The sequence below is a fragment of the Mastomys coucha genome, unplaced genomic scaffold (genome assembly GCF_008632895.1).
Source record: "Mastomys coucha isolate ucsf_1 unplaced genomic scaffold, UCSF_Mcou_1 pScaffold22, whole genome shotgun sequence".
Lineage (NCBI taxonomy): Eukaryota > Metazoa > Chordata > Mammalia > Rodentia > Muridae > Mastomys > Mastomys coucha.
In genome coordinates this window covers 145,914,603-145,920,673 of record NW_022196905.1, presented here as the reverse complement: position 1 = coordinate 145,920,673, position 6,071 = coordinate 145,914,603, and the positions used below count along the sequence as shown (strand labels likewise).

Genomic DNA, 6,071 nt, shown 5'->3' with positions numbered 1-6,071 from the left:
ACAGAATGTCTAAGGGATTTCATTAGAGATTTTAAGAAGCAGAAGATGAAGGGGAAAGACCTCACAAACTGCTGTTCTGTCAGGACTTCTCATTTTCCCTCCAGTACTGTTGGAGGAAGTTTGGACAGAGAAGTACAGGTCTTAAGTGATGATTTTCTGTACTCTGGAGGCCTCCTCTGTTTAGGGAATTTCCTGGGATCCGATCAGAGATGGCAAGGAAGCATCCAAGCTTACCTTCTTGTTTGGCATTGTGATGAAACAGAAGCAAAGGACCCTGTATCTTAACTACAAGGCACAGATCAAGAAGTGGGCAGGGAGAGGCAGGGGGAAGCCTTGGGGTTTGTTGCCCTGCAAGGATCTCCTGCCTCTTGTTACATCTTTCTTCTCATTTCCTGTGGTTTAAGCACATTAGTCCTTGCCTGGACTCTATAGTCATGGAGTCCAGATGGTTTGTGTGTGGTCACTGGTCAAATACATGAGGAAGAGTGAAACCTATCTCCTCAGCAAGGGAAGCAGGGTTGCTTTGGCTACCAGGTAAGGCAGAGGTTCTCAAGGAATGTTTCTGTGCCTACAGAATAGCCCAGGAGTCTTAGACAGGGACCAACTCTGTTTCTCTAAAAGTGTAACCATCTTCAAGGACAAAATATCATACTTGATATTGTACTCTATGATCAAATCATGACCAGCTGTTCTAGAACATTCAGATTCTTCTTGTGGTTGCCTGCAGATTTTGAAACTATTGCCATGGCTAATATGCATTGAGCCACAGCTGTGTGAACAATATAACATCTGTTTCAGAAACACAGCCCACTTGTATGGTGTGATCAAGGATATGCAGCCACAAGCCTCACAGGGCCTCTGTAAAGGTATATTTTCCCTTGAAATCAGCCCAGCTGTCAATCTCTCTCTCTCTCTCTCTCTCTCTCTCTCTCTCTCTCTCTCTCTCTCTCTCTCTCTCTCTCTCTCTCTCTGGTGTGTGTGTGTGTGTGTGTGTGTGTGTGTGTGTGTGTGTGTGTGTGTGAGTGTGTGTGTATGTGTGTTGAGTAGGGTTTTCGTTCTATGTACTTATGGAGGGTCAGAAGACAACTAATGGGAGTCAGTTCTCCCCTACCACATGGGTCCTGAAATGGACTCCTATTATGAGGCTTGGCAATAGGCAGCTTTATCCACCAAGCCTTCTTGGCAGGCCTATCTGACAAGCAAAAGGCTTTCATTCTGGTTCCATTTATATCCCTTGCTGATTGCACAGTTTTCTTCTATTTTTGACTGGATAGCAGCACCGACGACTGTAATAAATTGTCCACACCCTAGACTTGTGCAGCACCTGCCTAAGCCAAAAGACATGCTCCCAACAGCAACTGGCAAAGATCAAATATATCTGAGAAGAAGACATCTGCATGCTTACAGTAATGTGGAGAATATATATACTTTGCTAATACATTGAAGTCAGCCTGCAGACATTTACTGAATGCTTGCTCTGCATAGAACTTCTCAAGAGTTGCTGATCTGGTGTTGGGGTCCTTGGTGTAGAACTTACAAACATTACTAATAAGTTACCCAAGGAGATTGGAGAAAGGGTTTGTTGATGTTTCACATTTCTTCACAGTTTATCTTCTGGTTGCAAAGCTGGACCAATGATTAGGAACATTTGGGCCACTGTTGAACAATATTTTCTGTGGCTTTTGAATTGGGCATTGTGAAAACAATTTTTTATTGCTTATTTCATTTATTCACATTTCAAATGTTGTCTCCTTTCCCAGTTTCCTCTCCACAAACTCCCCATCCCATCCTTGTCCCCTTTGCCTCTATGAGGGTACTCCCCCACCTACCCCCCCACCCATTTCCACTTCACCAACCTAGCATCCCCTTATGATGGGGTATCAAGCTTCTACCGGACCAAGAGCCTCCTCTCCCATTGATGCCAGATAAGGCAATCCTCTGTGTTCTCTTTGGTTGGTGATTTAGTCCCTGGGAGCTCTGGATGTTCTGGTTAGTTGATATTGTTGTTCTCCCCATGGGGTTGCAATCTCCTTCAGCTCCTTCAGTCCTTTCCCTAATTCTCCCATTGGGGTCCTTGTGCTCAGTTCAATGGTTGGCTGTGAGTATCTGTATCTGTTTTGGTCAGGTGTTGGCAGAGCCTCTCTAGGGACAGCTATACCAGGCTCCTGTCAGCAAGCACTTCTTGTCATCAGCAATAGTGTCTGGGTTTTGTGTCTGCATATGGGATGGATCCCCAGGTGGGGCAGTCTCTGGATAGCCTTTCCCTCAGTCTCTGCTCCATTTTTTTGTCCCTGCATTTCCTTTAGGTAGGAAGAATTCTGAGTTAAAGATTTTGAGATGGGTAGGTGGCCCCTTCCCTCAACTGGAGGCCATACCTATTTACTGGAAATGGTCTCTACAAGTTCTATCTCCCCTTTGTTGGGTATTTCAGCGCTAATGCCATCCCCACTGGGTCCTGGGAACCTCTTGCTTCCCTGGCATCTGGGACTTTTTAGTGGCTACCCCCAATTCCCCATCTTCCACTGCTACATATTTCTGTTCAATTTTCTGACCCTCTATACTTCTCTCCTGTTTCTTCTCATACCTGATCCTGCCCCCTTTTTCCCTCCCCCTCTTCTCTCCCTCTCTCCATGTACCTTCCATGATTATTTTGATTAAAACAATTTTTTCAGGATATTTTATTTTTTAAGATTTAGTAAGTATGTGCATGTGTATGTTTAGTACATATGTGCATGCAAACATTCATGTGTGTATATGTGAATGTTTGTAGTGTGTGTGTGTGTGTGTGTGTGTGTGTGTGTTGAGGCCATTACAGGGTGTCTCTCTTGAATTATAGCAGGTTAGGCATGGCTGCTAAGAACCAAACTTAAAGTCTTCTAGAAGAGCACAAACACACTTGACTACTGAGCCATCTCTGCACTTCATCAGGACATTCCTTAAAACATTCCCAGAGAGGGCTAGAGATGTTGATTAGTGGGTTAAACACTTGCCATGCAAGTAAAATAAGTTGAATTTGAATCACCAGAACTCAGGTAAATCTGGGAAATAGTATGCATCTGTATCTGAACATGCCTGCTAGGAGATGGGAGGAGATGGGACTCTCTTGGAGGTTGGAGGCCATCTAGTCTTGCTTACACAGCAGCAAACAAGGGAGGGGGGACAGGGACAGGGACAGGGACAGGGACAGGGAGACAGAGACAGAAAGAGACAGAGAGAGAGTCTTAAACAAAGTAGAAGGCTCTGACCAGTAACAGGGTCAACCTCTGTCCTCTCTGGCTCATGGATGCCCTCACATACATACATCAAACACATATACACACAGGGAAAAGATTTTAGTAGAATACTTCAAGAAGGCTTATGTTAGGACTATAGCAACTAGATTTTTTAGCAGAAGAGAGAGGAGGTTCAAGTTGGAAACAGTCTTGGCAAAGGAGACCTTGGCTAAAGAAATATACAAAGTCCGTGGATTAAAAGATTACCAAGAAGAAGAAAGAAACATCAAAAATACAAAACAATGTAATGGGATTCTTGCTGGAGCCAGGCCAGGTTAGTGTGACATCCTTGGTGGAGGCCCACAGAAAAGACACAAATCAGAGTCTTTGTGGGGTGGGGGAGGGTGTTGAATAAAAGGGTAGAAATCAGGGTTCTTTCTAAAACTGGATTTTACAGGGAAGTGCTCAGTCATATGGGTTTAGGGGAAATTTCAGAAGCCCAACTAACACGGGTCCAACAAAATGTCTTTATCATCATGTTCCATAACCTCAAGTGACCTAGGGGATGGCTCTACCCAACTCATGGATGGGATCTGATGAAGTGACAGAAGCAGGTTTACTCCAAGAATACCGCAGTGGCTCCCTTGAGAACATAGATATAGGCCACCAGGAAAGCTTCCAGCAGGGTGAACGAAATGTAGAGGTAAATGGAGAGTTTCTCATCACAACGGTCCTGATAGTCACGTTGTTCAGTAACTGCACAGTGCTTCACACAGAGTAGGCAGGATTGATAAGCCACTATAAATAATTTCTCACCTTGCCCAAATAGCCTGAGGCAAAGGGGGCATTTCCTTCTCCATAGTCCAGAGTAAAAGACCATAATTAGTATTCAACCCTCTCTCCCACCTCTGAGCAGCAATCTTTCTAGTTTTCACATTTAAAGAGACCCCTTTCTATTAGCATACACAATTATCACATACATTAATGGTTTTCTGGCTAGTTTTATGTCAGTTTGACACAATCTAAAATCATCTAAGAGGAGGAACACTCAATGGAAAACAAATGCTTTCAAAAGATGGGGCTGTAAAGCAAAGCTATAGGGCATTTTGATATTAGTGGTTGTAGGAGAGGGGCCAGACCATTGTGGTTGTTGGTGGTGTATTTATAAAGAGGTAAAGTGTGGGAGGGTTCTGTCCTATGGAGGTGTAGAGAGGTGTGGGAGAAGGGGGTGCCTCAGTGGGCCCATGCTGAGGCATCCCTTCCCCTTAAGGGACCAGCCACAAGATGGTATAGCATAGAATAGAGTTTATTTAGAGCATGGGGAGGGGAGTCAAGAGGATAGTAGAGGCAGAGAAAGACAGAGAGAGGGAGTAGAGAAGTAGAGGAGTAGAGGTCAGCCATGAGCACATGGAGGAGGGGTGGAAAGGGAATGGGAAGAGATGGGGGAAGGGAAGCAGGGGAAGGGCAAGAGAGTAAGGAGGGGCAAGCGGCCCCTTTTATTATGGGTCAGGCCTACCTGGCTGTTGCCAGGTCACTGTGGGGCAGAGCTTGGATACAATGCTAACAGATGAGGCCATCCATGGCCTGGTTGTCCTGGGTTCTATAAGAAAGCATGCTGAGCATGCTGACTGAGCAGTAAGCCATACTCCTCCATGGCCTGTGTGTCTGCTCCTGTCTTCAGTTTTCTCCATAGTATTAGTGCCTACCTTGACTTCCTTCAGTGGATTGTGATTCAGGATATGCAAGCAAAATAAATGCTTTCCTCCCCAAGTTACCTTTGGTCATGGCATTCATCACAGCAATAGTAACTAACCCTAACTAAGACAAATGGCTTCCGTTGTGGTATTTTCCTATTTGTCCCCTTTACTCTTCATTCTCCCCCTCCACCCCTGCTGATATTCCTCTTCCCAAATAGTCCTCCTAATTCTTGTGTGTGTGGTTTGTTTGTTGGTTTGGTTTGGTTGGTTTGGTTTTTTTAGTGTGTGTATATTGGGGGAGGGATAACTTCTTGAGTTTATGTAGGGCTGTCTACAGGATCAGAGAGTTTTTTTGTTTTTTGTTTTTCCCCTCAGGAGCAAGTTAGCAGGGAGGCCACACCACTGAAGAAACATAGCTCTCTCCCACAGACACTGCTAACTGACCACAGATTCTCCAGAGGAGATGGGCCACATTAGCCACAGCACAGAACTGTGGGCCTAGTCATAAACATCATTTTACTACTGGGGGAAATCTGAGAGGTGCCTCTGTGTAAAGCAAACTCTGAACTTTTCATCTCTCAAATAAAATGCCTTCTGAGAGCTGACACAGATTGGTTTGATCCCTAAAAATGCTAGCTTGGTGGATTAAGGGAGCAGGGGCATCTAGGCAGCCTTCCAAGCCTTTATTTTGAAAGGAGATTGCCAAAGCAGTAAGTTCGAGGCAGAAAGGCAATTTGCTAGAATAAATTCATGCTAATGTGTAAGTTAGCAAAAGCTCTTTAACACTCAGAAGTGTTTGCATTTTGAAAAGACTGTCTCTTGTTTCAAGTAAGTCCATAGGGAGAGTTAATCCTGGAGACGCTGTAACACCTATAGGGCAAAATAAAACAAATCAAACAACACCCCCATCCCCATCCCCCACCCAAGTGTTCTGGATACAGCAAGCAAAATAGAGGCTGATCAGTCCCAGCTGGAGTTTGGGCCTTGTTAAGTGGCCCTAATTCTTTTCAGGCTCCTACTTACAGTTCTCATCCAAGTCTCTTTAAACTCAATGTGTTTTCTTTACATAATGAATCACAGAGCTACAACTTGAGGATGGAGGAGAAGGGTGAGAGGCAGAGAGAGAGAGAGAGAGAGAGAGAGAGAGAGAGAGAGAGAGAGA

General features: G+C 44.6%; 1 long non-coding RNA gene across 2 annotated transcripts; it reads left to right on the top strand.

Moving 5' to 3' along the window:
• Nucleotides 1-319: 319 nt before the first annotated feature.
• Nucleotides 320-5,509, top strand: LOC116071078. 2 transcript variants are annotated; one of them, XR_004110699.1, is made up of 4 exons: nucleotides 320-534; nucleotides 799-866; nucleotides 3,392-3,546; nucleotides 3,767-3,910. It is a non-coding gene; the product is annotated as an uncharacterized LOC116071078 (long non-coding RNA). The 2 variants fall into 2 exon arrangements; XR_004110698.1 differs by lacking the exons at nucleotides 3,392-3,546; nucleotides 3,767-3,910 and adding an exon at nucleotides 5,285-5,509.
• Nucleotides 5,510-6,071: the final 562 nt, after the last annotated feature.